This window comes from Gossypium arboreum, chromosome 4 (genome assembly GCF_025698485.1).
Source record: "Gossypium arboreum isolate Shixiya-1 chromosome 4, ASM2569848v2, whole genome shotgun sequence".
Classification (NCBI taxonomy): Eukaryota; Viridiplantae; Streptophyta; class Magnoliopsida; order Malvales; family Malvaceae; genus Gossypium; species Gossypium arboreum.
This window is the reverse complement of record NC_069073.1, coordinates 84,754,650-84,777,925: the sequence shown is the minus strand read 5'-3', so window position 1 is coordinate 84,777,925 and position 23,276 is coordinate 84,754,650. Positions and strand designations below refer to the sequence as shown.

The 23,276-nt window shown below is 37.8% G+C and overlaps 1 non-coding gene across 1 annotated transcript; it reads right to left on the bottom strand.

The window, feature by feature from the left end:
* Positions 1–1,557: 1,557 nt before the first annotated feature.
* On the bottom strand, positions 1,558–1,664 carry LOC128292297 (small nucleolar RNA R71). The gene has a single exon (XR_008282282.1). It is a non-coding gene; the product is annotated as a small nucleolar RNA R71 (small nucleolar RNA).
* Between the last annotated feature and the right edge of the window lie 21,612 nt (positions 1,665–23,276).

The window sequence follows — 23,276 nt, the reverse complement described above, 5'->3', positions numbered from 1 at the left end:
TTGTATTTTTTATTCTTCTGAGATGTTTTCTTATTTAGTTATGAACTAAAACCCCTAAATACCTAAGGGGAATGAAACCTAAGATGAATCTTGTTATTATTTTCTGAATCGTATGATAAATATTTAACTTGTTCTTAATTATGTGTTCTTAATTCTTGTTTTGATATCCCAGGATGCTGATTCAAGACAAGCTCTTATTCAGAGGAGGAATAGACCCTGTCTAAGAGTACATTTGTCATAATAAAGCTGAGTTGATTGTGCACCTAAACATAGGGTGTAAAGATTTTACCGAATTAGGGTGAAACCTAATAAGGGGATCCATAGATCGAGTTAATGCAACCCTAGAGTGTTAATTAGAGAAAAGTCTCGGTTATTCAATCTAGGGATTAGACGTTATTAGTCTTCAATAGGGATAATAACATAACTTAGGGATCTCTACGGAACAAGTTGAATGAATAAATTGGTCGATTCGGAGCCAGAATAGCAAGTAAATACTAGGTGGATTTTTCCGTAGGTATTGTCTTAAGTCAATCGATGTTTCCCACAAGCAATTCCCCAATTCTTTTCTCTATGCGTTCTTAGTTTAGATAATTAGTTAATTAAAACAAAACCTCTTTATTCTTAGGCTAGATAATAAAAAGACAGTCATTACTAGTACTTTTAGTTCCTTTGGGTTCAACAATCCGGTCTTGCTAAAACTATACTATTGTTCGATAGGTACACTTGCCTACATCGCGATAATAGTTAGTTCAAGAACGAGTAATTATAAATATTTAAAACCTATCACGAAATCACGCGATCAAGTTTTTGGCGCCGCTGCCGGGGAACTGAAATATTAGGAACGCTCAATTTTTATTACTTTAGCCATTTAATTTTCTTGCAATTTAATTTATTATATTATTATTATTACTAATTAATTTACTTTTTCTTATTTTTCTTGCAATTTAATTTATTATATTATTATTATTACTAATTAATTTACTTTTTCTTTCTCTTGGCAGGTTTTTATAGTTTATGACTAGAAGAAACCCGTCGGGACCATTACTTTTTGACAAAGAAATCAATCGTACAATTCACAGAAATCAAAGAGAAATAAGGCGCAGCTTAAGATACACAGAGAACGAGCAAGAAGATGATACTCAACCCCCAACCTAAGAGATGGCTAAAAACCAAGGCAATCAGCTACCTCGTGCAATTGCGGCTAATCAAAATCCTGCTCCAGGCACTATGTATGATTATGCTAAACCTTCTTTAACAGGAACTGAATCTAGCATAGTTAGACCTGCTGTAGCTGTAAATACTTTTGAATTAAAACCTAACACTATTCAAATGATACAGCAATTTGTTCAGTTTGATGGTTTGCAGGATGAGGATCCCAACGCTCATTTAGCCAACTTCTTAGAACTATGCGATACATTTCGTCTTTGGTTATTCCCTTTTCCATTGAGGAACAAAGCTTAACAGTGGTTGAACTCATTACCACGATGGTCAATTACTACTTGGGAACAAATGGCCGAAAAATTTTTACTAAAATACTTTCCGCCGGCTAAAACGGCTAAATTATGTAATGATATCTCTTCTTTTGTGCAGATGGATTTAGAAACACTCTACGATGCATGGGAGAGATACAAGGACTTACTGAGAAGGTGCCCTCACCATGGGTTACTGCTTTGGCTCCAAGTACAAACATTCCACAATGGTTTGAATCCTTTGACTCGGCAAATGGTTGACGCAGTTGCTGGTGGAACCATTAACAATAAAACAATGAAAGATGCCTATAAGTTTATAGAGGAGATGTCACTGAATAATTATCAGTGGCAAGTCATGAGGACAAAGCCAACGAAAACAGCCGACGTTTATAACATCGATTCGGTCACCATGCTCTCTAATCAAGTAGAACTCTTAAATAAAAAGATTGATGGTTTTCTTAGTTCTTCATAGGTTCACCCAGTAATGCAGTGCGAAACAAGTGGAGGTGGAACAAACAATTCGGAATATCAACCTTATGCCCACAACACGGATAACGAGCAATTAAATTACATGGGTAATAATCCTCAACCTCAAAACAATCCATATAGTAACACTTATAATGCAAGTTGGAGGAACCACCCCAATTTCTCATGGGGCGGTCAAGGAAATCAAAGACCACAACATCCTTCGAGCTACCAACAGGAAAAGAAGCCAACCCTTGAAGAGATGCTCTCAAAATTCATATCAGTGTCAGAAACTCATTTTCAGAACATCGATACAGCACTTAAAAATCAACAAGCGTCAATCCAAGGGCTTGAAACTCAGATAAGCCAGCTTTCCAAACTAATCTTCGAACGACCACAAGGTAGTTTGCCAAGTAATACTGAACCCAACCTAACGGAACAGCTCAACGCAATTAATATCCATGATGACAATGGAGTCATTGAGCTTGAACCAGAACCGAGGCAAGAAACTGTGGTAAGCAAAGGTTAAGGTGAGGTAGATTATAATAAAAACAAACCAGTGTCTATCGAATATAAACCTCATGTGCCATAGCCCAACGCGACAAGGAAAGACCGCACAGATGAACAATTTGGTAAATTCCTTAAACTCTTGAAACAATTACATATTAACATACCGTTTATTGAAGCTCTATCACAGATGCCAAACGCAATGAAATTTTTAATGGAGCTTTTAGCAAATAAGCGAAAGTTGGACGAGGCGTCACATGTGGAGCTGAACGCAGTTTGCTCGGCCATTCTCCAAAATAAACTACCTAACAAACTAAAAGATCCAGGGAGTTTTATGATTCCTTGCTTAATTGGTAATTTAGATGTTAATTATGCATTGGCTGATCTGGGGTCTAGTATCAACGTCATACCTTACAAAATGTTTAAGCAACTCGATCTCGGGAAACCCAAACAGACTAGGATGAGCATTCAATTAACATATAAAACTATAAGATTCCTAGGGGTATTATTGAAGATGTGCTAGTTAAAATTGATAAATTTATATTTCCCGTTAACTTTATTATTCTAGACATAGAAGAGGATAGCAACACTCCCTTAATTCTAGGAAGGCCCTTTTTAGCAACTACTAAAACCATCATTGATGTTGGCACAGGTGAACTCACACTCCGGGTGGGAGACGAAACAATCACCCTTCAAGCTCGCAATTCTGGCAACACATCAGGAATTGAAAGTGATCATCTAAACCATTCTACTAAAACTAACAATATGGTGGCACCTACTTTGCATAAAATAATTCTAAAGGAAGCACACTAGTCGTTCTCAAGCAATAGTACAGAACCTATTCGTGGAGATCGGAGATTACAAATTGAGGAACTCGATGAATGGAGGACGCACAAAGCAAGAACACCCGACAAACTGAAACTACACCAAAATGAGCCCGATACCTCTCCAAATCAACTTAAGGTTGGTGATAAGGTCCTATTAGATGTTGCCGATCCACACATCGTCACTACCATACTGAATGAGTAAATCCCTCTTACGGTACTCAGTATTTTTCCATTCGGTACGGTGGAGGTGAGTCATCCCAAGTTCGGCACTTTTAAGGTAAACAACACCCGGTTAAAACCTTATTTTGATGAGATTGATAGCAAGAATGAGGAGAATAAACTCCTCAAACCACCATGGTTATTCAATAGAGAGGTAAGTCAAGCTTAGACTATAAATAAGCGCTTCTCGAGAGGCAATCCGAGCACTAACAATAGTAATTTCTTTAAATTTTGGTATTTAACTCCTAACTTACTAATAGAAATCTTGAATACAGGTGTTTCCGCAGAGACACGGCCAAGCACACGGGCGTGCGTAAGGCCGTGTCAAAATAGGGCAAAAGATTTCCCCAACACGGGCTACGATTAAACGCCACGGCCGTGCGATATGGCCGTGGTCAAGCCTGCCAAAACAACACGGGCATGCGACACACCCGTGTGGAAGACCCATGGTTGAAACTGAGAAAATAGCATAGGCGTGAGACACACCCGTGTCTAACACCCATGGTCGAACCTATTAAATTAACATGGGCGTGGGGCTTGCACACATGGGCGTGGGAGAGGTGAACAAAGCTAGACACGGTCGTGTGACACGGCCGTGTGAACCCACACGCCCAAGGAACACGGGCGTGTACTAAATGTCAGACGCGCCCAAATTTGAAATTTGCGAATCACATGAGATGAAATTGAGGGACACGAGCATGTAACATGGCCATGTACCCCAAAATCTATAAATACCCTGCACTATTCACTTTCTTCTCCATTCAAAAACCCTAACCCTAGCCGCTATAACTCCACATGGCCCCCCTCCACGCCCGTGCGCCACCTTCAACTTCATTTTTAACGCTCAATCTCTCTCCCTTAGTGTTTGTTTACTCCTTTCACTTATATTTTACTTATCACTAATGCTTATTATTAGCATAATCTTTATTGCTTTTGAACTATTTTTCATTTTCCTCATTAATTTATCATTTAGTTTGGATTCTTAAGTTAGTTATTTTACATTGCATGTTAAATCAAGTGATTAGGAAAACTTCATACCCATTATTTTACCATGCTCATTCTCATGATATTTCCATACCAATGTCTCTCATGAAATTTTCATTTTTCAATTATTTATCATACATTTCATGTTGTTAGGAAAGTTTCATTCTTTTGTCTTACACATGCCATTACTACATACAATGATAAGGTCACGAAATTATTATATTAGTTATGTTCATTTGTGGCTGAGAGTCTTCTTTTTAGTTGAAAACTGTAGTCCTTTTACTTTGACCACTCATCAAGATGACTTGATGATTTTAATCGCAGGTACCATGTCATCCTCATGCAGTAAAAAGGCCTTCATACCTACCTCGAAGAAGAGGAAGGGAAAGTCATCTTCCGCGGGTCTAACTGCAAAAATTTGTCACCCTCTCTTACAGTTTCCCCGAGGGCCCCAAGAAGACCTATTCCAAATACTTTAGGCCCGACCCTTAATTGCAGGCCGCTGCATCGACTGGGCTACCATAGAACGAGTTCAGATGGCTGATGCGATTCAGGCCTCCTAACCACCTACCCTTGAGAGCTGTTCTTCGGGATTATCGAGCCGACATACCTCGAGCTCATGATGGAACTATGCTCAACGTTCCATCTTCAGACCTAATGAAAAGGTACGATGATCCCAGCACGGTTCAATTTCGCCTAAGCGGATTAATCCACCAGCTAAGCATCCCAGAGTATGGTGCTGCACTAGGCTTATATACGGAGGAGTTCAGGGAGGAGAATGAACTACAAGCTCTCAGTCGCCACATACATTTCTCTCCCTCGAAGTGCTGGCACACTTTGGCCCCTAGCACGGCCTCGTAAAATCCTAGCCGCTCCAAGGCATCAGTTCTCCCACCATCCTTGCTGTACTTACACGCTATTTTAGCTCACACGACTACAGGAAGGTGAGAGAACACTGACGTCGTCAACACCCACGACGTCTACTTCTTATGGTGCATGTCATAAGGGCACGTCATCGACCTTACCTATTTCATCGCCCTTGCGATTCAGCACCAGACGGAGCGGCATTGGAAGGGGGTCATCTCTATTGGCCCCTATATGACTAGGCTGGCGCGACACTTCGGGCTCTTCAACACTGCAGCCCAAAAATCATCCCTCACCCTCATCAGCCAGATGTCTCCACAACGCATCTCGAGCATGCTTAGCATGAGAATGATCGAGAGGTGCCAAGGATCCTACCCTCCCCAGTATCGTCTCACCCAATCTACCAAGGGGGAAGCCTACGAGGACATTCCTGATGATGTCCCCCCACAGCACGAGGACCCACCGACTCAGCCACCACCACCCTCTCGTCCAGTTCAAGTAGCGACTTCATATGCTGACATCTCTAAGCGCCTCACCGATTCGAATAGCAGTGTTTTCACTGATTTGACAACATTGATGCTACTCTACAGTAGATTTGTCAGCACCTCCACATCTCATCGCCAGTCCCACCTTGCGAACCATCCAACGATGAAGATGTTTAGAAATGTTAATTTATTAATTGATGTTTTTAATTTTTATTGAAACTAATTTTTATTTTTGTTAGATTTTAGAATTTTATTTTTAATTATTAATTTCAGTTATTTCTTTTCGAGTAATTATTCTTCCTAATTTCCCCTAAAAAGTTCTTGATTTTATCACAGTTATATAAAGCTCTTAAGTTCATCATCACATAGGAACTAAAACTCCACCGGGAAAGGTTCTCCACGACTGCCATGTCCTGCTCGACCACGACCATAGCTACCACTAGATATAATATTCTTTTGGTGCAGGACTTATGGACTAATGAACCTCTACGATCGCTGGAGTATCCTCCTCCACTCTCGAATTGATTACTCTCCAAAACTCTAGTTCGAGGAATTCATCATACAGGAAGTTTCACTTCTCTCCCTATCTTATTTTTATTTTATAATACCTATCTATGTACATTGAGGGCAATGTACATCTTAAGTGTGGGGGGGCATTCAATTCATTATCAGAAAAATCCCTGAATGACTGCCTTGTTCTCTTAAAAGCTCTTATATCATATTTAGGATAAATTTTAATTGATTTATGATTTTGATTGATATATCTTGAATTCAACCATAGGGATTTATGCATTGATTGTTTAAACTTTAAGACATTAGAGAATCAAGAATGATAAGTTGATTTTTAAGAATTTAAATCTTAGCCTGTTTCCCTAAAGTTTAGGTATTACTTTGAATTGGAATTCACAAATTTTTAACATCAAAAAGCCATAATTTTTGTAAGATTTTTGAGCCTTTTGAGCATCTTGTAATTCTTTCATGCTCACTTTTATTATTGCTTTGAGTGCGTCAGTATTGAACTGCTATTCTAGAATTACTTGATTATGCGTGTCGAGACCACACCATTTGATTTGATATATCAAAATGATTAAGGCACTTAGGATTAACCCACTCATGCCATGAAAAGCCTACCTCCACGATTAACCCTTAGTAAACCCATTTGAGCCTAACAAGCCATTCCTTGTTTTAACCTCAATATTAACCCTTAACCCGTTATTGTTGAAATCCCCTAAATTAATTTGATCCCTATTTTTGTCGAGATTTGAGTTGAAGAAATTGCTTAGCTATGTTTTGTTTGTAATAAGTTAGTCTTTGAATATTTAACTTGTTCTTTAAAAAAAAAAACAACCTATGTATACACATCTGTAATTTCATACTGAAAGAAGCTCTGTTGTACGCAAGTAAAGATTAACTCGTTTTCTAGTTAGGCAATTTTTCAATTCAATCTCGATTCTAACCCTATCTTTTAGCTTGTGACCACACCCCCTAACCAAGCCTCACTACAACCCTCTAAAGACCTTTTGATTGATGTATCATCTTAAATTATAGTGGTGGAGATTTGATTTTCATGCAAGCCTAAGGTAATGACTTTTCATTATTGACTATTGAGTGCTTCATTTATTGTCCTTAAACACCTCGAGTGATTTGAGTGAATCTTTAGTGAGGATGTGAAACTTAGGGGTGAGCAAAATTCGATTCGATTCGAAAAAATCGAAAAAAATTCGAATTTTGAATTATTCGAATCGAGTTAATCGAATCAACTCGAATTTTTTTTTCGAATTCCGAGTTCGAGTTGAGTTAAATTTTTGAATTCGAATAACTCGAATATTTCGAATAAACCGAATATAAACTATTTTTTTATTTTTTTTAAATATTAACCTTTTAAGTCTTTAACCATTCCCCTAAGCTCATGCCCATCAGCCCAAAAATTTTTTCCCCCAAAATCCAAATTAAACCTCCAACCGGTCAACCCCCACCCAAATTCTAAAATTCTATCGTATTTTTGAAAACCCAAACCCCACATTCAATTTTTTCTTTCTGTTCTCTCCTCCAAGTCTCCGCTCCACTTTCCGATCTCTATTTTTATTTTGAAACCCTAAATATATCTTTCTCAAAAAGCCTGAAATAAACTCTCTTCTTCTTCTTCTTCTTCTTCTTCACATCAAAATCTTTACCTTCAAAAATCGAGTTGCTGTTGTTCTCTTCTATTTTAAACTCCAATTTGTTGCATTTTAAGGTAAGATTTATCTTGAAACTTCTTCCTTTGTATTCCTCATCTGCTTGAGTGCTTGACTGTTTCTGCTTCTTAGTAATTTATTACACCCATTTTTAGTAATTTTTAAGTTGAATTCTTGTTGTTTATTGGAAGTGTTTAGTAATTTTAATATAACTATCATGTTGCTTTGACGATTAATTTGGTACTTTATAACTTGAATATTATAAATTTTAGAATTAGAAAAATCTTAAATATTATAAATTCTTAATTCCAACTTGCTAAACTCTAAAGAACCCAAAGGTTATTCTGCTACTGCAAGAAATAATCCAATGGTAATAAAAAGTAATTTTAAAGCCTACTGATCCAACATGAAATAGATTGCTAACACAAACATATGCATGCATTTCATAGCTATATCACTCAAGTTGGTAATGCATTTCATAGTAATTTTAAAGATGACCGCCAAGTAGTACTGATTAAGGTCTAAATATTTTATTTTAAGTTTTTCCTGTCGGATGCTTATTTTAACATGGATGCTTCATTCAAGAATCAGTATAAAATTTGAAGTTAAATTAATTTCCATGGTTTCCAAGTTCGATTGGGCAGGTATAAAAAAAGTCAGCTCCATTCTCAACGGTGTTGCAAGTTGCAACTTGCTAAATATCGATATCCCTGTTTGTTCAGATTTAGATATAAGTAACGAATTTTGTTATTCGGAACTCAAATATAAACATTCAATGTAATTTATAAGTATATTATTTTATTTTTAAACAAATCTATTATGTGCTTTGAATATTTTTAAATAGATAAGAGAATATTTAATATATTCTCTATTTAATAAATTCCTGGATATAAATCTCACTTAATAATAACATAACATCCCATCATTAAATAAAACATAAAAATAATAGAAGACTTATAAATAAATTTTGATAACTTTATTTAAATAAAATTAAATAATTAATTATAAATAAATGCTAAAACTCTAAACCCCTAGACTTAAATTTTTAAACTCAATATCCTAAATCTGAAATTTATTAATAAATAAACTTTGTTTATTGTTGTTGATGAACTTCTTTGTTTACTTGTAGATGAATGATCCAAAGCTAGATGGTTCAACTCAAAGTTCACAAAATTCTTCCCTAAGTATAGATGATCAAACAAAAACTAAGGAAAATGCTCGGAAAAAGAATACTCCAAGGGCAGCTTGTTGGAGCCATTTCACCAAATTTGTGACTAAAGAGGGGGAGAAGAGAGCAAGGTGCAATGCATGTGATGTTACTTACACCATGGAATCAACTTCGGGTTCTACAACGAATTTGAATAACCATTTGAAAATATGCCTAAAAAAACCTTGAGGTAATACTTCTAATCCGAAGCAATCAGAATTATCATTTGTGAAGGTCAGCCAAGAAACGATGGATTTATCAACTTGGGTGTTTGATAAAGATGCTATTAGAAAAGCATTGGTTCGTATGATAATTGTGGATGAACTACCTTTTAAAATTATAGAGGGAAAAGGTTTTAAATACTTTCTTTCTATAGCATGCCCACGGTTTAGTCTTCTCTCTCGTTGGACAATTAGAAGGGATTGTCTTGATTTATTTAACTCCGTGAAGAGTGTGATGAAGAATTGTTTTGAAAAAGATATAAGTAGAGTTTGTTTGATGACAGACGCTTGTACTTCATTGCAGAGGATATCTTACATGGTTTTAATAGCACATTGGGCGGATGATGAGTGGAGGTTGGAAAAAACAATTATAAATTTTTGCCTAATATCCGCTCACAGAGGTGAAAGCATAGGTCAAGCCATTGAAAAATGTCTTCGAGATTGGGGGATTGAGAGGGTCTTCACTATTACGGTTGATAATGCATCTTCCAATAGTGTTGCCATTGAATATTTGAGAAAGAAATTGAATCATCGAAATGCTTCTGTTGCAAATGGAGAATTCATTCATATGAGATGTGTTGCACACATTCTTAATCTCACTGTGCAATACGGTATTAAGGATGCTTCTGTGTCTGTGGATCGAGTTAGAGGTGCTGTGATGTATATAAGAGCATCACCATCAAGGCCAGTAAAAGAAGAAATGATAGATAGTAAGGCTCAATTGTGTTTAGATGTGCCAACTAGATGGAACTCAACATATATGATGTTAAAGGTGGCCGAAAAATATGAGCGTGCATTTGAATCATATTTACTAGAATTGGGGCTTCAGTCAAATAAGTTTTCAGTTGATCGAAACTTTTTGGCATTTCTCCGTCCATTCAACTTAACGTCCTTTTGGAGTAGCCGTCATCGGCGTGGCTATCGTTGAGAAGCCTTTTACAAATCGTCGGTAATAACCGCAAGCCCCAAAAAGCTCGAACCTCAAGAATATTTCTGAGGCTTCCAATTAAGTATGGCTGAAATTTTATTCTGTCGACTCGAATACCCGATGCAGATACCACATGACCCAAGAAGCTAACCTCTCTTAACCGAACTCACACTTGCTGAACTTAGCATATAATTGCTTGTCCCGTAAAATTTGCAAAGACTAACCGCAGTGTTCAAAGATGTTCGGTCTCATTTCTTGAATAGACCAAGATGTCATCAATGAACACGACTACGAATCGATCCAAATATGGTCTAAAGATCCGATTCATTACATCCATAAATACCGTAGGGCATTAGTGAGCCCAAACGGCATCACTAGGAACTCATAGTGACCATATCTCGCTCAAGGCGGTCTTGGGCACGTCCGAATCTCGGATTCGCAATTGATAGTAGCCCGATCTCAAATCTATTTTCGAGAACACCGAGGCTCCCTTCAGCTTGATCGAACAAGTCATCAATACGTGGCAACGGATATTTGTTCTTTATCGCCGCTTTATTAAGTTGACGATAGTCGATGCACAATCGCATGGTTCCATCCTTCTTCTTCACGAACAACACCGCGCACCCCAAGGCGAAAAACTCAAGCGAGCAAAACCTCTATCCACCAATTCTTGCAACCGAAGCTTTCAACTCCTTTAATTCCGTTGGTGCCATACGATACGGAGCTATCGAATTGGAGTGGTACCGGTACCAATTCGATGCCAAATTCTATTTCCGACAGTGGTAAACCCGCAATTCTTCGGGAAAACATCCGGTATTCACAAACCACGGCACAGATTCGGGTTTCTTCTCGATTCCTTGTCATCGAAAGCACGTGACGCAAGGTACGCTTCGCACCCTTTTCTTACATATTTCGGGCCAACATCGCGATATTACAATGGCAACCCTTTAAGTCCATGGACTCAACCCGAATTATTTCATTATTCGCACACCTCAAATCGATAGTCTTACTCTTGCAATTTACAATCGCATCGTGCATGGTCAACCAATCCAAACCAAGAATAACATCGAACTCATCGAACGGCAAAAGCATTAAGTCCGCCGGAAAACAAGAACCTCGGAACACTAGGGGACTTTTCTTGCACACTTTGTTAACAAGCACGTAATGACCCAAGGGGTTTGACACCCGAATTACAAACTCAGTAGACTCAATAGGCAAAGTCTTACTGGATGCTAAGGTTTCACATATATATGAATGAGTAGAACCAGGGTCAATCAAAGCAATCACATTTGTATTGAAAAGAGTGAAAGTACCGGTAATGACATCTGGAGAGGCAGCATCCTCACGCGGCGCAGTATGGCATAAGTCCTTGCGTACACGAGCCTCGATCTGATGGTAGCATCTCTAGATCCTCTCTGACCGCCACTGACATTGCCCATATTTCTAGGTGGCCTACCTCGAGCAGTGGTAGCACCCGGGTTTCCACTCTGACTCACATTCTGTTCAAGCATCCTCGGGCAATCCTTCATAAAGTGGTCGGCCGATCCACACTTATAGCAGAGCGATCACGAAACCAACAGCCTCCCGAATGCCATTTGCCACAATGTGGACACTCCGCCTCTCTCGGCGATCATTTCCACCATCGCGATCGAAGTGACTCGTGTGGTCACAGGGGTCAATCGCGTCCTCGTCTAGAAAAGCCCAAACGCCTCTAGACCGGCTCGCATCATCTCGAAATCTCTTCGATGCTTGTTGAAGAGACTTTCCGAGGACCTCTTCGAATTCTCCAGCTTCCCACATCGACTTCTGTTTCTCCTTTCTAAGCTCTTCGACTTTACAAGCTCGCTCAACAAGTACTACGAACTCTCGTATCTCGAGAATGCCAACAAACATCCTTATATCATCATTCAGCCCATCCTCGAAGCGTTTACATAATAGCTTCGGACGAAATGCATTCTCACGCAGACGGCTAAGCCTCACAAACTTTCGCTCGTAGTCGTAATCGGACATAGAACCTTGCTTAAGATCAAGAAATTCCTCCGCTTTTGGTCGATGAATCTCGATCGATATACTTTTTTGAACTCGGTTTGAAAGAATTCCCAAGTCACTTGCTCTCTAGGCACCACAAGTCGAGTACTCCACCAATAGTAGGCGGACTCGCGTAGCAAGGAGATGGTACACTTTAAGCACTCATCGGTGTACAGGATAGCTCATCAAGCACCCGGATAGTGTTATCTAACCAAAATTCAGCTCGCTTCGGCATCATCATCATCCGTAGCCTTAAATTCAAGTGGCCCCATGTTTTCAATCCTATCGATGGGGCTTACTTGACCTTATTTGGTCAGTCACCGGAGGTATTGTAGGTGCGGGGTTGCATTTGTCGGGAATGGAGGTTGTGGAATGTAGTGTTGGTTCGAATGTATTGATTAAACCATTCGCTCATCACACTATAAAAGGCTTGCCTAGCCTCGTCATTAGGATTGCTGGCCATAGGTTGAGAGTCCGCGGCGCTGTCACTTGCGCGGAGCAGCGCCACACTCTCCACATCATCAGCTATCGCTTCGGTTGGGATCGGGATCCATTGCTACAAACAAACACAAAGTCGAATTGTCGAAATCATCACACTATCGATTCATCATTTAATGGCATGTATAGCTAGACCCCAAACACATCACGGTAGTCCTAGAATCGACTAAACCGTGGCTCGATACCAATAAAATTGTAACACCCCAAACCCGAGACCATCGCCGTGTCGGGCCCGAGGGGTTAACAAGCCAAGTTCACATGTTTTGCCCATTAATTTGACATTTCCAGTCAGGCTGGAAAACTGCGTCACTGTCGTCTTAAAAATCATATCTCGAGTTTCAAAACTCGGAAACTGGTTTCGTAAATTTTCCCTGAATTTAGACTCATATATCCATCCATGGATTTATTTATAGGATTTTTGGTCGGGCCAATTGGTACAGTTTATTAGTTAAAGTCACCCATGTTACAGGGATCGACTGCTCTGACCTTCGCGCGGTATAACTTGAATATATCTCTGTACAGGGATTTAATGCTGGTGTCGTTTATTTCTAATGAAACTAGACTCAAAATGGAATCTGTACATATAAGGTATGTCTCCTAATTCGTTTTGGATAATTTATAGTGAATTTTTAAAGTTGCGACAGGGAACCCAGAAACCATTCTGGCCCTGTCTCACAATAGCTTTAATATCTCTTAACCTGTAACTCCTATGACCATTTCGTTTCTTCCATATGAAAATAGACTCATCAAGGTTCATTTACATAGCTTATTCACTATTTAATTCCATTCCTATGAATTTTGGTGATTTTTCACATTCACGCCACTGCAGCTGGCAGCATCTGTTTTAAGGTAGGTCTTACCTATTTGGTAGTCTCCATGAATCAACTAGTCTTGCCATACATAGGTTCATATATGATCATTTTAACCATGCCAATGGCTGATCATATGACCAACATTCCCATTTCCAAGCCATAGCCACATCATGACACCAAATATATACATACAAACCACAATTAGTCTAAGTTCATGCTTCCCTTTTCGAGCCATTTTCGCATGGCCGTACATACTTACATTACAACATATTTAACAAACAAGAGGTAGTCCTATACATGCCATCTCAAGTTCAACCAAAAATTTATACCAAAATGGAGGCTTGATAGTGTGGATGACTTCGACTTCAACGATCCCAAATCCGATTGCTTCGAGCGAAATCTAGAAAACCGAGAGCCAAAGCAACGGGTAAGCATTTTATGCTTAGTAAGTCTCAAGGAATATAATCAACTCTAATTACAGCAATACATTCACATAACCAAATGCATCATTTCATTAATACACATTCTTACTTCACACTTCATCATTATATAATTTCACAAAGTATCAATCAATTCAATAACTGAAATTCATTAGTCAATTGAGCGAATGTTGCTCAAACATGTCGACTTTCCAATGCACATATAAACGTACCTCATTCTTTGGGCTTTTGAGTGTACTCATTGAATTTATTACAGCAGCCAACACTCACCTCCAGCCCAAGATTCTTCGGAACATAACCGGATATAACCATGTGCACAAATGCCTTCGGGTCTTAGCCCGGATAGAATGTCTCGCACGAATGCCTTCGGGTCTTAGCCCGGATGTAGCCACTAGCACAATTGCCTTCGGGTCTTAACCCGGATAAAATTTCCAGCATAATTGTCTTCGGATTTAGCCGGATATCATTCAATTTCCGTGAACACATACATCAATTATCATTGGACATACATAATTCATTTTCGTTACTAAGGCTCAAACGCAATTATAGTCACAAGCATATTCGCCTTCGGGACTTAGCCCGGGTAGAATTCAAATACTCATGCATACATAATCAATAATCAATACACATCCATACTTTATTTCACATAATTCAAGTAGGGTCACTTCTTGAGGACTTACCTCGGATGTTGTCGAACGGCTTTTTCGGCTATTCGATCACTTTCTCCTTCCCCTTGTCCAATTGTGGCCCTCTAAGCTCTTGAGCTAATTCAAACAAATTCAATTTATTAAAACCTCATTGTGCTAGCTTTTGGCGAATATGACAAGGAGTTTAAATGGTCATATGGCCACCCTTTAGCTTGAATACACAATGGTCATGCACATTTTATACTACATCAAGCAATTCAATACAATTTATTCGAGCATCAAGGAAATGCTAAGGCCTTCAATAGGCTACCCAAGGTCGAATATTCATGTACATGTTGAGGTCAATTTTGCACTTAATACCTCACAAAAACAGCATGCAATTTACTAATTAATGCTTTGCACATTGTGGCCCAAAACTTATAATATAGCATCAAGCACTTATATGTGTGCTAGGCCGAATTGTGCTTGCAATTTCACAAGCATTCTTCCACATCTTCTTCTTTAAACCAATATATTCATCACTTAGTTCATAACCAAAACATAATGTGCAATCATATATATGCATATATGAGCATGGCCGAATTTCAAGGTGTCCATAGCCATCCAAAACACAAATTTTAACTAACATGCAAGAAGCATGAATCATGCTCAAGAATGCATCATGGCTGAATATGACAATCATGCTCCTTTTCAACTTCAATCATGATAAAACAAAAAAGAAAGCTCAAAATCTTACTCAAGAGTAGACAATCCATCATTGCATGCATCATCATCAAGCTTCACACTTAGCATGCAATGGCTTTATCACCATAACAACTTTGGCCAAATGCCATTTCCATGGCATAACAAAGATTTGAGCCATAGCTAACATGCACATCAAATTAGCAACCAAAACATGCATGAAACTCCCAACACAACCTCATACATACCTTACTCTTGTTGCAAGTGTAGCCAAATTTCCTTCTAGATCTCTTCTAAACAAAGAAAATGAAGCAAAATCCTTCCTTCTTCCTTAGTATTTTCGCCAAAGAAGAGAAAAATAGGTGAACAAAATTTTTTCTTTGCTTCTCTTTCACTCACGGCAAAAGGGGGAGGATGAGCAAATTTTGATTTTTTGTTTCTCTTCCTACATGCTTAATTTTTTATCATTTATCACATCATGCATTAACAAAACATGTCATAACATGTCTTCCTTGCCCATATTCCTTGTCATGGCCGGCCACTATACCATCCTTGGGGAAATTTGACATGCAAATCCCTTATTTTTGCATGCATGCTCAACTAGTCATCACACATTTCCCCATCATACTTTCAAAGTTTACTACTAGGTCCTTTCTAGTGAAATTCACATTTATAATTCTAAATTGAACCATCAAAATGTCATACACAATTTAACACATATCATAGGCATCAAAATAAATTTTTAATTATTTTTATGCCTCGGTTTTGTGGTCCCGAAACCACATTCCGACTAGGGTCAATTTTGGGCTGTCACATTAGTCATTTTTGGCCATAGCCCAATTCAATACCGGTGGTCTCTAGGCGTTAGCCCAAATTAGCCTCGGTTGGGCTGAAGCCCACATCCTAATAATATCACAACAATATCATACATGCAATGCAATACAGTGCAATCCTATCCCAATAATCCATCCACTACACACCAGCTCCGTCCCCCGACACATTGTGTGGGGATATAAATATCAACCTACCCAACCGATACACATCCATGGTAGCCCGGTTGCGGAACTACCTTCAGTTAAACATTAGGCTTAAAAGCCGTCGATGGATCCACGATTGTCAAGCAACCATACGATCCTCATATACTTCCTCCGTTCCATAACACCCAACCTAAATGCAACCTAAGCAGAATATCATATGTATGCAGCAGATATGCATGTCACATCCATAAAACTTACATTCAACACCTAGGGGTATTTCGGTCATTTTTTCCCTTAGGGGCACTTCAGTAATTTTTCCTTTTATTACGGTTTTCACTTACCATGGACCGTTAACAAATCCCATGAGCTAAGATGTATGAATACTATGCAGTAGGCAGGATTCCAGAGAAGATGAGGTGAGTCATTAAGACCGCTTAAGTACCAAGCTCTCTCCAAATCCAATCCTAGACATGCATATACCCGTTGCTATACCTTAACCCTATAACTTGTCCACGATCGCAATATATTAATTAAGTTTTATGTAGTCATCATATACTAGGCCCAAAACCTTTTACAAAGCCCAGTCAAATTCACATACCTGTAAATAGCCCACTAGGCCCAATCACATTTATTTAGCCCATTAGGCCCAAGTCACATTTATATGGCCCATTAGGCCCAATTCACACTTATAGTCATGCTCACATATGATTTTTCATCACATAGCATCAATTATCAATTTTTGCCTCTATTCTGGTCCGGTTGGCCAATTCACAGCCCAAGCCCATAGAATCACTCATGGGGCCTCAGACAACCTATCGGTTTCCATCTCATGAGTGTTCAGGCACTCGTAAGGCTTCCGTAGTCAAATTTTCAGCTTTTTAGTATTTCGACTTTTTGGCATTTCGACTTTTGTTGATCTACTTGTGTGTGCAGTGTGTGTACACACTTTCGGCTTTATATCAAGTTATCATAAGGTAGAAGTACACACCTTATCACCTGGAGTACTAAGTATTCATAATTGCCCGAACCTATATTCAACGTTATATTCCATTACTCACATTCCATTAATTCAAAATAAATCCACTACTTACAGAAGAACCACCTATACTTTCCTTGACTAGATTGATCGACTGTGATCTACCTATGTAACTCGAAATCTGACATAGTCCCCCTTCCGCATCCAGGCAGAAAGTCCCTAATGGCTGACACCTTACGTCGCTTAAACTTAGGAGCCTCTATCCCAACGTCTCTGCTAGAACCCCCTTTTTCCATCAGCTATCACATTCTTGAATGAGAGGGACAAAGAGAAATAAATGGAGAAACCGTAGGTTAATGAAAGTTGTTGAAAGAATAAAGAAGAATCAGCTTTTAAGAGTGTAGAAATGAAAGAACTTAGAAATATTTAACAAAAGCCGAAGAAGATCTAATTCACTTACCGATTACGAGATTGCTTGCCAATAAGAAATCAAACCCCCAAAGTGTATGAATCGGCTTTTAAATGAAAAAGAAACAGTCGGATAAGTTGAAGAGGGAAGAGATTGATTCGATTAAAATAGGGAAGAAAAGATGAAGAATTTGGCTTAAAGAAAAGAGAAGGTGATATGCAATTGAAGTACACAAAAACAACAAATGCCCTTACTCGCCCATATGACACACATATTTATACTAAAAAAATAAATAAATAAATAGATAATTCACCTACACTCCTCAATCGACTTAAACTCGTCAAGATAATTTCCTTTCAAATTTTCCAATTTTATCACCATCATATCTACCGTTAATACTCATCCTAATCCCTTGATTTTAGCCAAAAATTCCAATTTGAATTGCATTCAAATTGCTTCCACCATACAACACTTGAGTAGCAAAATTAAATTCTCTCTTTGTGCGCGCCTCCACTCGAACTCCAAACCTTAAGGTTACTCTACCTCCACATACGTTGCTAGCCACTACACTGCATCCTTTCTTACGCTATCATTCGGTCAAAATTGATTATAAGGCTTATATGCCTAAGCCTCAGTTTTCTTAAGGAATAAAAATTTAAATTTGACAGGCCTGGGATTCGAACCTACTCCCTCTCATAACCATAGCATGCTTCACACCACTGCACCGTAGATGCTCTTGTACCATATTCCATCCCTAACTATTTTTAAGGCCTATTAACCCGCAACCTAGTTATCCTAAAACTATTTGCTACCATTCAAATTTGAACCCCTCATCTCTTGGCTGCACTATTCGTCCCTTGCTACCAAGCCAGAAGCTCTTTTGTGTCATTTCTCCTCCCCAATTAATTATAAACTCTTTCTGCCGAACTCCAGGTTGTCTAAAAAAAAACCCACAACTTTTGCTCATGCTACGACTTGAACCCAGCACCTCTCCTTATTCTTAAGGCCATCATGCCACTGGGCCAAGCACATCCTTGTGTCGAATTCCTACCTAACATATTTATAAAGCCTAAACGCTAGCTTCCCTATTAATCTTATGCGCAATAAAAATTTTTTGCCAAGGCCAGGACTTGAACCCTGGACCTCCTACATACTAACCACACCTTTTGCCACTAGGCCACATGCTTCCTTGTGTCAGATTTTACCAGGCCTTATTAATAAGCCTTCCACCAAATGCTCAGGGTTCTTTAGAAAAAATGCAAAATTTTGCTAAAGCTCAGGATTGAACCCAGGACCTTTTCCACACTACCAACCCTTCCTAAATAATTTAACAATTAAACTAAACACACAATTATAAAATATTTAAACACCTTTCTTTTATTCAAGCGGCCTTCTAATCGATCCCAAACTCAAGGCCCAGTACTTCTAGGCCTAAAATCAGGGTGTTACAAATAAAACAAAACAAAATCAAAATTTTTTCCATCTTTCTCTCAATTGTTGAAATTTAAAGATAGGAGAAACCAATTTAGGGTTTCAAATATTCGACAACTTCAAGCTTAAATTGCTGAGTTATTTTTACTCAGTTTTTAATGGTTTCTATATTTTTGAGATCGTTGCATCTAGTATTAGCTAGCCCAGGGACTATTTTGCAAAACTGTTAAAGATTTTGAAAGTCGCCATTGATGAAAATATGTGTTCTTTGATGTTTGATTATGAAATATGAAATCTTGTTGTTAGATTAATATATTTTGTAAAGTGATTTTGAGTAAAAATACAAAATAGGGATTAAATTTAGAAGTGTTGAAAAATTATGGTTAAAATATGAAATAAAAGAAAAATATAGGCTGCTAAGGGTATAATAGTAATTCAGCTAGCATGGGTTTGTTGTGAATTTCATTAATCTGTGATTTTATGAAATAAGGACTAAATTGTAAAAATGTGAAAGTTTAGGGGAAAATGTGAAAAATAACCCTAATGTGTGTTTTGGATTAAATAGAATAGAAAGATGATTAAATAAGTTAATTTTTGAATATATTTAGATCAAGAAAAGTGGAATTCGAATCTAGATCGGGGGAAAACTAAAGTACTCGATTAATCGACCAATTTCATCGTTTTCAAACTCGAGGTAAGTTCGTATGTGATAAATTTCATTTTAAACATATATTAAATGGTTTGATATTGCATATGATGTGAATACGAGACTTTGGATAAGTTCAACAACGAATAAATGATAATTCAACGTTCGAAATCCCAGTTGAACTTTAAGAATAGTTTAGGATACTAGTGACATGTCATTAGGGGATACATTGAGTTGGCTTCGGGCCATGATATTAGCATTTCGAGTGTGAATTATACCGATTTGGCTTCTGGCCATGAATATCGACTGATCTAGCTTCAGGCCATGATATTAATACTTTGGATATAAGTTACCTTGATTTGGCTTCAGGCTATGGTATAGGTACTTATTGTGCGAGATTCTTGAGTATCTGACTTCTATTCTGAATGGTTCAATGGGTAAACGATAGATGTAGATGAGTATGAGATTCATGCTAGATGATACAGGTACTTACATGAATTATATAAGTTTCAAATTGAGGAAACTTGTGAATGAAGTGTATACTCTCATAATTGAGTATTTGAAAGGTTTGGAGTATTCAAATTATTGAATTATATTTGTGAGATTGTATTGTGTTTATTTCATATGAGCTTACTAAGCTTTATAGCTTACATCATTTATTTTTCTTGTGTTTTATAGTGTTATCAAGCTAGCTCAGATTCGGGGATTATCAGAGATTACTTCACAGTATCCATCTATCACTCAGTACCTATGAACTTGGTATTTTAAGTATATGGTATGTACACGAACTTGGTCTTTTTGGTATTGGTGTTGTTATGAATTTGGCCATTTGTGTTGCCTTATAAAATTTGTGTTTATAATGTTGTATATGGCTATGTAAACAGACCTATTTTGCTTGGTTGGTGATGTATGTATATGGGTGTGTAATGTGTTAATGCCATTTTGGGATGTGGTTTATATTGCTTGTGGAAGGGTTGATTGTGGACTACTAGTTGGAGTAACTATTGGTTGAATTTGACATTTGGTATGTTTGTGTTTCTAGTTAAATGAATGGTTGATATTCTTGTGAAATTAGGCCAAACAATGTATATATGTTAATAGTCATTTTGATGATTTGAGAAGACAAGGATTGGTATAGCAATATGTGGTATTTATGTTTTGTATTAGTTGGTGTTGGAATTGGCATAATAATGCTTTATTTGGAATTGAATTATAGGTCTATTGATGCTATGTTTTGTGCCATATGAGTTGTGTAGGTGTGCCTAAGTTTGGGTGGCAAATTGGCTTGGTAAATAGCCTATTTTTGTCCACACGGGCAGAGACATGGGCGTGTGTCTCAACCGTGTGTGACACATGGTCATGATACAAGGCTGTGCGTCCTCTGTGTTGAATTTGAAATCAAGTCAGTATGCTCCACACGGCCTCACACATGGGCGTGAGTCCCCTGTTTTGAGAAAAATTTTCTAAGTTTCGTAAAAATATCTTGAGCTGTCGGTTTAGTCCCGAACCACTCCCAATGTATGTTTAGGGCCTCGAGGCTCGTATTAGGGACAAATTGATTGAGATTGAATGATGATTGTATAAATTGATTAAATGTATGCGAAAAGTATGTATAAACGTGTTGTAAGTCCAGCAATACTCCATAACCCTATTTTGACATTGAATACGAGTGAGGAGTGTTACAAAAAATAGGGTATAATCATTTTTATCCTCTACCATAAAGGAGATTGGTTAATCAAATTTCTCACCACTGTACTTGAGCGAAGAGTAATAGCCTTTGCATACTCTTTACCCCTCTTAATGTTATTCTTTGTATTACTTGGAATACTCGAGTTAATGTTCATTGGCAATCTTTGAAGTACCTGTTCCATCTGGTATTGCAATTGATGCATAATAGTTTCCACATAGTTCAGCCTTTCTTCAACTTTACTTACTCTAATGGCCATTAATGGTTCATCAATGAAAGTACATTTCCTTTCGAAAGTACATTTCCTTTCGTGTTCTTGGGGCATATAAAGATGGAGCGGTTGGTATGAAGGTACTTGCCTAGTTTAGTTAAAGTTACCTACCACTTGATTAAAGGTTTCTCCTTGGTTCCCTCCCCATTTAAGGCTAGAGTGATCCCACCACCTTGAATTATATGTATTAGAATAGGGATTACCACCCTATTTCCCATGTAGTTTACCTCTATATATTGTCCCTCTAAATTATTACACCATATATTATTTTTCACTTTTCACACTTATTGAACTCCAGCAAAATAATGTTTTTTTTGGAACTAGAGGTCTATTAGACCTAACTTTGAGATGGTTAAGCCTCTTGAGAATTTGTTGGTATTTATCCTCTCCATTGACTGCATTTATAGTCAACTGTTTAGCTTTACATGTGAATAAGAATTCATTGTGATATTGACTGCCTCCGAATGTACTACTGTCCAGAGTGTGAATACTGCAATAAAATATAGAATGACAAGGCAGTATCCACAACTATATGGGTCGAGTTGTAATATAGGTTTGTAACAAAGAAAATGAATAATACGAGAATTGTACCTAAAGGAGGGGAGTGCTAGATCAATTCTTACCTAAACACTAAAAGATCTAATTACTAATCTAAATAAATTATAGCATGAGAACATAAAAGAAAGGTTTTTTAAGTTTTTATAGTAATAAAATAAAATAAAATTTAAGAGGTAGAAGAGTAGAGTAAATCAAATCTCGATTATGGGTGATTAGCTTGCTTTAGTAATCCCAATCAATTGTTGCTTCGGGTTCCTCATCAATAAACTAGTCGCTACCCTAACTAGATCTTTCGGTCTTCCACTAACATAACGAGTCAGTAAGAACCACTTACCTTTTGACCTAATAGTCCAGACTAGCTTGGGGTGAAGGTATTCACGAATAGGCAATAACAATTTTCGGTTAATTCCCACCTTGATGACTTTTCAGGGTTGTCAGGCCAAGGGTTTGTTTCGCGTTCTTCCTTTCCCAAATAGCTACTTTGTTGAGTAACCCTGTAAAATAATTAGTAGATCATACCTTCACTAGTTAATCCCCTACAGAGGAATTAGTTCCTCATGGCTTTCATAAACAACAAGGAATAGATGGAAGAATTAACCATAGTGAATGAATTGAAGAAGAGAGTTTAAGAAAACTTTGATTGATATTAATATTAAGCATGAATCCACAGAAGTTGATCTCTTTCACAAATCAGATCTCTTGAAAGAAAAAAAAGGACAAATAAACTAAACTCTAAAAAGCCTAAGAAAGTAAGAAAACAAAACTAAATCTAAAGAGAGAATCTAAGCTAATGGAATAGTGTCCATAAAAAGAGCTTATTTATATCTTTTAGGTGGTCGTCGCCCTTAACCCTAGGTCAGCT